We start from the raw sequence: 9,954 nt of genomic DNA, 5'->3' as shown, positions 1-9,954 counted from the left end.
CTAAGGTGTAAAATTTCGATTGACCATATCTCGGAAACTGTAAGAGATAATGCAATTTGGCAATCGGCAACGTAATTAGCATGCTGAATATTACTTGGATTGTGAATTGGAACGAAATCGCTAATTCATAAGACCGTTTTACAATTCAGGCCCAAGATAGAAGCACAGCCAATATTGTAAGATGTCGATAGTCCATATCTCGGAAACTATAAGAGATAATGCAATTTGGCAATCGGCAACGTAATTAGCATGCCGAATATTACTTGGAATGTGAATTGGAGCGAAATCGCTAATTCATAAGACCATTTTACAATTTTGACCCCAGTTAGAAACAGACTCTAAGGTGTAAAATTTCGATTGCCCATATCTCGGAAACTATAAGGGATAATGCAATTTGGCTATCGGCAACGTAATTAGCAAGCCGAATATTACTTGGAATGTGAATTGGAGCGAAATCGCTAATTCATAAGACCATTTTACAATTCTGGCCCAAGTTAGAAGCAGAGCCAATATTGTAAGATGTCGATAGTCCATATCTCGGAAACTATAAGAGATAATGCAATTTGGCAATAGGCAACCTAATTAGCATGCCAAATATTACTTGGAATGTGAATTGGAGCGAAATCGCTAATTCATAAGACCATTTTACAATTTTGACCCCAGTTAGAAACAGACTCTAAGGTGTAAAATTTCGATTGCCCATATCTCGGAAACTATAAGAGATAATGCAATTTGGCTATCGGCAACGTAATTAGCAAGCCGAATATTACTTGGAATGTGAATTGGAGCGAAATCGCTAATTCATAAGACCATTTTACAATTCTGGCCCAAGTTAGAAGCAGAGCCAATATTGTAAGATGTCGATAGTCCATATCTCGGAAACTATAAGAGATAATGCAAATTGACAATAGGCAACCTAATTAGCATGCCGAATATTACTTGGAATGTGAATTGGAGCGAAATCGCTAATTCATAAGACCGTTTTACAATTTTGACCCCAGTTAGAAACAGACTCTAAGGTGTAAAATTTCGATTGACCATATCTCGGAAACTGTAAGAGATAATGCAATTTGGCAATCGGCAACGAAATTAGCATGCCGAATATTACTTGGATTGTGAATTGGAACGAAATCGCCAATTTATAAGACCGTTTTACAATTTTGACCCCAGTTAGAAACAGACTCTAAGGTGTAAAATTTCGATTGACCATATCTCGGAAACTGTAAGAGATAATGCAATTTGGCAATCGGCAACGTAATTAGCATGCCGAATATTACTTGGATTGTGAATTGGAACGAAATCGCTAATTCATAAGACCGTTTTACAATTCTGGCCCAAGTTAGAAGCAGAGCCAATATTGTAAGATGTCGATGGTCCATATCTAGGAAACTATAAGAGATAATGCAATTTGGCAATCGGCAACGTAATTAGCATGCCGAATATTACTTGGAATGTGAATTGGAGCGAAATCGCTAATTCATAAGACCATTTTACAATTCTGGCCCAAGTTAGAAGCAGAGCCAATATTGTAAGATGTCGATAGTCCATATCTAGGAAACTATAAGGGATAATGCAATTTGGCAATCGGCAACGTAATTAGCATGCCGAATATTACTTGGAATGTGAATTGGAGCGACCTCGCTAATTCATAAGACCATTTTACAATTCTGGCCCAAGTTAGAAGCAGAGCCAATATTGTAAGATGTCGATAGTCCATATCTCGGAAACTATAAGAGATAATGCAATTTGGCTTTGGTTTGGTTTGGTTTGGTTTGGTTTGGTTTGTTTTGGTTTGGTTTGGCATGGTTAGGTTTGGTTTGGTTTGGCCAACAATTCTGGCCCAAGTTAGAAGCAGAGCCAATATTGTAAGATGCCGATAGTCCATATCTCGGAAACTATAAGAGATAATGCAATTTGGCTATAGGCAACGTAATTAGCATGCCGAATATTACTTGGAATGTGAATTGGAGCGAAATCGCTAATTCATAAGACCGTTTTACAAATTTGACCCCAGTTAGAAACAGACTCTAGGGTGTAAAATTTCGATTGACCATATCTCGGAAACTGTAAGAGATAATGCAATTTGGCAATCGGCAACGTAATTAGCATGCCGAATATTACTTGGATTGTGAATTGGAACGAAATCGCTAATTCATAAGACCGTTTTACAATTTTGACCCCAGTTAGAAACAGACTCTTAGGTGTAAAATTTCGATTGCCCATATCTCGGAAACCATAAGAGATAATGGAATTTGGCTATCGGCAACGTAATTAGCATGCCGAATATTACTTGGAATGTGAATTGGAGCGAAATCGCTAATTCATAAGACCATTTTACAATTCTGGCCCAAGTTAGAAGCAGAGCCAATATTGTAAGATGTCGATAGTCCATATCTCGGAAACTATAAGAGATAATGCAATTTGGCAATAGGCAACGTAATTAGCATGCCGAATATTACTTGGAATGTGAATTGGAGCGAAATCGCTAATTCATAAGACCGTTTTACAATTTTGACCCCAGTTAGAAACAGACTCTAAGGTGTAAAATTTCGATTGACCATATCTCGGAAACTGTAAGAGATAATGCAATTTGGCAATCGGCAACGTAATTAGCATGCCGAATATTACTTGGATTGTGAATTGGAACGAAATCGCCAATTCATAAGACCGTTTAACAATTTTGACCCCAGTTAGGAACAGACTCTAAGGTGTAAAATTTCGATTGACCATATCACGGAAACTGTAAGAGATAATGCAATTTGGCAATCGGCAACGTAATTAGCATGCCGAATATTACTTGGATTGTGAATTGGAACGAAATCGCTAATTCATAAGACCGTTTTACAATTCTAGCCCAAGTTAGAAGCAGAGCCAATATTGTAAGATGTCGATAGTCCATATCTAGGAAACTATAAGAGATAATGCAATTTGGCAATCGGCAAAGTAATTAGCATGCCGAATATTACTTGGAATGTGAATTGGAGCGAAAAGCGAGGTTTTGTTTGGTTTGGTTTGGTTTGGTTTGGTTTGGTTTGGTTTGGTTTGGCCAACAATTCTGGCCCAAGTTAGAAGCAGAGCCAATATTGTAAGATGTCGATAGTCCATATCTAGGAAACTATAAGAGATAATGCAATTTGGCAATCGGCAACGTAATTAGCATGCCGAATATTACTTGGAATGTGAATTGCAGCGAAATCGCTAATTCATAAGACCATTTTACAATTCTGGCCCAAGTTAGAAGCAGAGCCAATATTGTAAGATGTCGATAGTCCATATCTCGGAAACTATAAGACATAATGCAATTTGGCAATAGGCAACCTAATTAGCATGCCGAATATTACTTGGAATGTGAATTGGAGCGAAATCGCTAATTCATAAGACCGTTTTACAATTCAGGCCCAAGTTAGAAGCAGAGCCAATATTGTAAGATGTCGATAGTCCATATCTAGGAAACTATAAGAGATAATGCAATTTGGCAATCGGCAACGTAATTAGCATGCCGAATATTACTTGGAATTTGAATTGGAGCGAAATCGCTAATTCATAAGAAAATTTTACAATTTTGACCCCAGTTAGAAACAGACTCTAAGGTGTAAAATTTCGATTGCCCATATCTCGGAAACTATAAGAGATAATGCAATTTGGCTATCGGCAACGTAATTAGCAAGCCGAATATTACTTGGAATGTGAATTGGAGCGAAATCGCTAATTCATAAGACCATTTTACAATTCTGGCCCAAGTTAGAAGCAGAGCCAATATTGTAAGATGTCGATAGTCCATATCTAGGAAACTATAAGAGATAATGCAATTTGGCAATCGGCAACGTAATTAGCATGCCGAATATTACTTGGAATTTGAATTGGAGCGAAATCGCTAATTCATAAGACCATTTTACAATTCTGGCCCAAGTTATAAGCAGAGCCAATATTGTAAGATGTCGATAGTCCATATCTCGGAAACTATAAGAGATAATGCAATTAGGCTTTGGTTTGTTTTGGTTTGGTTTGGTTTGGTTTGGTTTGGTTTGGTTTGGTTTGGTTTGTTTGGTTTGGTTTGGTTTGGTTTGGTTTGGTTTGGTTTGGTTTGGTTTGGTTTGGTTTGGTTTGGTTTGGTTTGGTTTGGTTTTTTTTTGTTTGGTTTGGTTTGGTTTGGTTTGGCCAACAATTCTGGCCCAAGTTAGAAGCAGAGCCAATATTGTAAGATGTCGATAGTCCATATCTCGGAAACTATAAGAGATAATGCATTTTGGCAATCGGCAACGTAATTAGCATGCCGAATATTACATGGAATGTGAATTGGAGCGAAATCGCTAATTCATAAGACCATTTATTGTAAGACCAATATTGTAAGATGTCGATAGTCCATATCTCGGAAACTATAAGAGATAATGCAATTTGGCAATAGGCAACGTAATTAGCATGCCGAATATTACTTGGAATATGAATTGGAGCGAAATCGCTAATTCATAAGACCGTTTTACAATTTTGACCCCAGTTAGAAACAGACTCTAAGGTGTAAAATTTCGATTGACCATATCTCGGAAACTGTAAGAGATAATGCAATTTGGCAATCGGCAACGTAATTAGCATGCCGAATATTACTTGGATTGTGAATTGGAACGAAATTGCCAATTCATAAGACCGTTTTACAATTTTGACCCCAGTTAGAAACAGACTCTAAGGTGTAAAATTTCGATTGCCCATATCTCGGAAACTATAAGGGATAATGCAATTTGGCTATCGGCAACGTAATTAGCAAGCCGAATATTACTTGGAATGTGAATTGGAGCGAAATCGCTAATTCATAAGACCATTTTACAATTCTGGCCCAAGTTAGAAGCAGAGCCAATATTGTAAGATGTCGATAGTCCATATCTCGGAAACTATAAGAGATAATGCAATTTGGCAATAGGCAACCTAATTAGCATGCCAAATATTACTTGGAATGTGAATTGGAGCGAAATTGCTAATTCATAAGACCATTTTACAATTTTGACCCCAGTTAGAAACAGACTCTAAGGTGTAAAATTTCGATTGCCCATATCTCGGAAACTATAAGAGATAATGCAATTTGGCTATCGGCAACGTAATTAGCAAGCCGAATATTACTTGGAAAGTGAATTGGAGCGAAATCGCTAATTCATAAGACCATTTTACAATTCTGGCCCAAGTTATAAGCAGAGCCAATATTGCAAGATGTCGATAGTCCATATCTCGGAAACTATAAGAGATAATGCAATTAGGCTTTGGTTTGGTTTGGTTTGGTTTGGTTTGGCCAACAATTCTGGCCCAAGTTAGAAGCAGAGCCAATATTGTAAGATGTCGATAGTCCATATCTAGGAAACTATAAGAGATAATGCAATTTGGCAATCGGCAACGTAATTAGCATGCTGAATATTACTTGGATTGTGAATTGGAACGAAATCGCTAATTCATAAGACCGTTTTACAATTCAGGCCCAAGATAGAAGCACAGCCAATATTGTAAGATGTCGATAGTCCATATCTCGGAAACTATAAGAGATAATGCAATTTGGCAATCGGCAACGTAATTAGCATGCCGAATATTACTTGGAATGTGAATTGGAGCGAAATCGCTAATTCATAAGACCATTTTACAATTTTGACCCCAGTTAGAAACAGACTCTAAGGTGTAAAATTTCGATTGCCCATATCTCGGAAACTATAAGGGATAATGCAATTTGGCTATCGGCAACGTAATTAGCAAGCCGAATATTACTTGGAATGTGAATTGGAGCGAAATCGCTAATTCATAAGACCATTTTACCATTCTGGCCCAAGTTAGAAGCAGAGCCAATATTGTAAGATGTCGATAGTCCATATCTCGGAAACTATAAGAGATAATGCAATTTGGCAATAGACAACCTAATTAGCATGCCAAATATTACTTGGAATGTGAATTGGAGCGAAATCGCTAATTCATAAGAATATTTTACAATTTTGACCCCAGTTAGAAACAGACTCTAAGGTGTAAAATTTCGATTGACCATATCTCGGAAACTGTAAGAGATAATGCAATTTGGCAATCGGCAACGTAATTAGCATGCCGAATATTACTTGGATTGTGAATTGGAACGAAATCGCTAATTCATAAGACCATTTTACAATTTTGACCCCAGTTAGAAACAGACTCTAAGGTGTAAAATTTCGATTGCCCATATCTCGGAAACTATAAGAGATAATGCAATTTGGCTATCGGCAACGTAATTAGCAAGCCGAATATTACATGGAATGTGAATTGGAGCGACATCGCTAATTCATAAGACCATTTTACAATTCTGGCCCAAGTTAGAAGCAGAGCCAATATTGTAAGATGTCGATAGTCCATATCTCGGAAACTATAAGAGATAATGCAATTTGGCAATAGGCAACCTAATTAGCATGCCAAATATTACTTGGAATGTGAATTGGAGCGAAATCGCTAATTCATAAGACCATTTTACAATTTTGACCCCAGTTAGAAACAGACTCTAAGGTGTAAAATTTCGATTGCCCATATCTCGGAAACTATAAGAGATAATGCAATTTGGCTATCGGCAACGTAATTAGCAAGCCGAATATTACATGGAATGTGAATTGGAGCGACATCGCTAATTCATAAGACCATTTTACAATTCTGGCCCAAGTTAGAAGCAGAGCCAATATTGTAAGATGTCGATAGTCCATATCTCGGAAACTATAAGAGATAATGCAATTTGGCTTTGGTTTGGTTTGGTTTGGTTTGGTTTGGTTTGGTTTGGTTTGTTTTGGTTTGGTTTGGTATGGTTTGGTTTGGTTTGGTTTGGCCAACAATTCTGGCCCAAGTTAGAAGCAGAGCCAATATTGTAAGATGCCGATAGTCCATATCTCGGAAACTATAAGAGATAATGCAATTTGGCTATAGGCAACGTAATTAGCATGCCGAATATTACTTGGAATGTGAATTGGAGCGAAATCGCTAATTCATAAGACCGTTTTACAAATTTGACCCCAGTTAGAAACAGACTCTAAGGTGTAAAATTTCGATTGACCATATCTCGGAAACTGTAAGAGATAATGCAATTTGGCAATCGGCAACGTAATTAGCATGCCGAATATTACTTGGATTGTGAATTGGAACGAAATCGCTAATTCATAAGACCGTTTTACAATTTTGACCCCAGTTAGAAACAGACTCTTAGGTGTAAAATTTCGATTGCCCATATCTCGGAAACTATAAGAGATAATGGAATTTGGCAATCGGCAACGTAATTAGCATGCCGAATATTACTTGGAATGTGAATTGGAGCGAAATCGCTAATTCATAAGACCATTTTACAATTCTGGCCCAAGTTAGAAGCAAAGCCAATATTGTAAGATGTCGATAGTCCATATCTCGGAAACTATAAGAGATAATGCAATTTGGCAATAGGCAACGTAATTAGCATGCCGAATATTACTTGGAATGTGAATTGGAGCGAAATCGCTAATTCATAAGACCGTTTTACAATTTTGACCCCAGTTAGAAACAGACTCTAAGGTGTAAAATTTCGATTGACCATATCTCGGAAACTGTAAGAGATAATGCAATTTGGCAATCGGCAACGTAATTAGCATGCCGAATATTACTTGGATTGTGAATTGGAACGAAATCGCCAATTCATAAGACCGTTTAACAATTTTGACCCCAGTTAGGAACAGACTCTAAGGTGTAAAATTTCGATTGACCATATCACGGAAACTGTAAGAGATAATGCAATTTGGCAATCGGCAACGTAATTAGCATGCCGAATATTACTTGGATTGTGAATTGGAACAAAATCGCTAATTCATAAGACCGTTTTACAATTCTGGCCCAAGTTAGAAGCAGAGCCAATATTGTAAGATGTCGATAGTCCATATCTAGGAAACTATAAGAGATAATGCAATTTGGCAATCGGCAAAGTAATTAGCATGCCGAATATTACTTGGAATGTGAATTGGAGCGAAAAGCGAGGTTTTGTTTGGTTTGGTTTGGTTTGGTTTGGTTTGGTTTGGTTTGGCCAACAATTCTGGCCCAAGTTAGAAGCAGAGCCAATATTGTAAGATGTCGATAGTCCATATCTAGGAAACTATAAGAGATAATGCAATTTGGCAATCGGCAACGTAATTAGCATGCCGAATATTACTTGGAATGTGAATTGCAGCGAAATCGCTAATTCATAAGACCATTTTACAATTCTGGCCCAAGTTAGAAGCAGAGCCAATATTGTAAGATGTCGATAGTCCATATCTCGGAAACTATAAGACATAATGCAATTTGGCAATAGGCAACCTAATTAGCATGCCGAATATTACTTGGAATGTGAATTGGAGCGAAATCGCTAATTCATAAGACCGTTTTACAATTCAGGCCCAAGTTAGAAGCAGAGCCAATATTGTAAGATGTCGATAGTCCATATCTCGGAAACTTTAAGAGATAATGCAATTTGGCAATCGGCAACGTAATTAGCATGCCGAATATTACTTGGAATGTGAATTGGAGCGAAATCGCTAATTCATAAGAAAATTTTACAATTTTGACCCCAGTTAGAAACAGACTCTAAGGTGTAAAATTTCGATTGCCCATATCTCGGAAACTATAAGAGATAATGCAATTAGGCTTTGGTTTGTTTTGGTTTGGTTTGGTTTGGTTTGGTTTGGTTTGGTTTGGTTTGGTTTGTTTGGTTTGGTTTGGTTTGGTTTGTTTTGGTTTGGTTTGGTTTGGTTTGGTTTGGTTTGGTTTGGTTTGGTTTGGTTAGTTTTGGTTTGGTTTGGTTTGGTTTTGTTTGGTTTGGTTTGGTTTGGTTTGGCCAACAATTCTGGCCCAAGTTAGAAGCAGAGCCAATATTGTAAGATGTCGATAGTCCATATCTCGGAAACTATAAGAGATAATGCATTTTGGCAATCGGCAACGTAATTAGCATGCCGAATATTACATGGAATGTGAATTGGAGCGAAATCGCTAATTCATAAGACCATTTATTGTAAGACCAATATTGTAAGATGTCGATAGTCCATATCTCGGAAACTATAAGAGATAATGCAATTTGGCAATAGGCAACGTAATTAGCATGCCGAATATTACTTGGAATATGAATTGGAGCGAAATCGCTAATTCATAAGACCGTTTTACAATTTTGACCCCAGTTAGAAACAGACTCTAAGGTGTAAAATTTCGATTGACCATATCTCGGAAACTGTAAGAGATAATGCAATTTGGCAATCGGCAACGTAATTAGCATGCCGAATATTACTTGGATTGTGAATTGGAACGAAATTGCCAATTCATAAGACCGTTTTACAATTTTGACCCCAGTTAGAAACAGACTCTAAGGGGTAAAATTTCGATTGATCATATCTCGGAAGCTGTAAGAGATAATGCAATTTGGCAATCGGCAACGTAATTAGCATGCCGAATATTACTTGGATTGTGAATTGGAACGAAATCGCTAATTCATAAGACCGTTTTGCAATTCTGGCCCAAGTTAGAAGCAGAGCCAATATTGTAAGATGTCGATAGTCCATATCTAGGAAACTATATGAGATAATGCAATTTGGCAATCGGCAAAGTAATTAGCATGCCGAATATTACTTGGAATGTGAATAGGAGCGTAATCGCTAATTCATAAGACCATTTTACAATTCTGGCCCAAGTTAGAAGCAGAGCCAATATTGTAAGATGTCGATAGTCCATATCTAGGAAACTATAAGATATAATGCAATTTGGCAATCGGCAACGTAATTAGCATGCCGAATATTACTTGGAATGTGAATTGGAGCGAAATCGCTAATTCATAAGACCATTTTACATTTCTGGCCCAAGTTAGAGGCAGAGCCAATATTGTAAGATGTCGATAGTCCATATCTCGGAAACTATAAGAGATAATGCAATTTGTCTTTGGTTTGGTTTTGTTTGGTTTGGTTTGGTTTGGTTTGGTTTGGTTTGGTTTGGCCA

Source organism: Rhynchophorus ferrugineus, unplaced genomic scaffold (genome assembly GCF_030347505.1).
Source record: "Rhynchophorus ferrugineus isolate W39M unplaced genomic scaffold, kcgeb_rfMv2 rfM13, whole genome shotgun sequence".
Taxonomy (NCBI): Eukaryota; Metazoa; Arthropoda; class Insecta; order Coleoptera; family Curculionidae; genus Rhynchophorus; species Rhynchophorus ferrugineus.
This window is presented reverse-complemented; position numbering follows the sequence as displayed.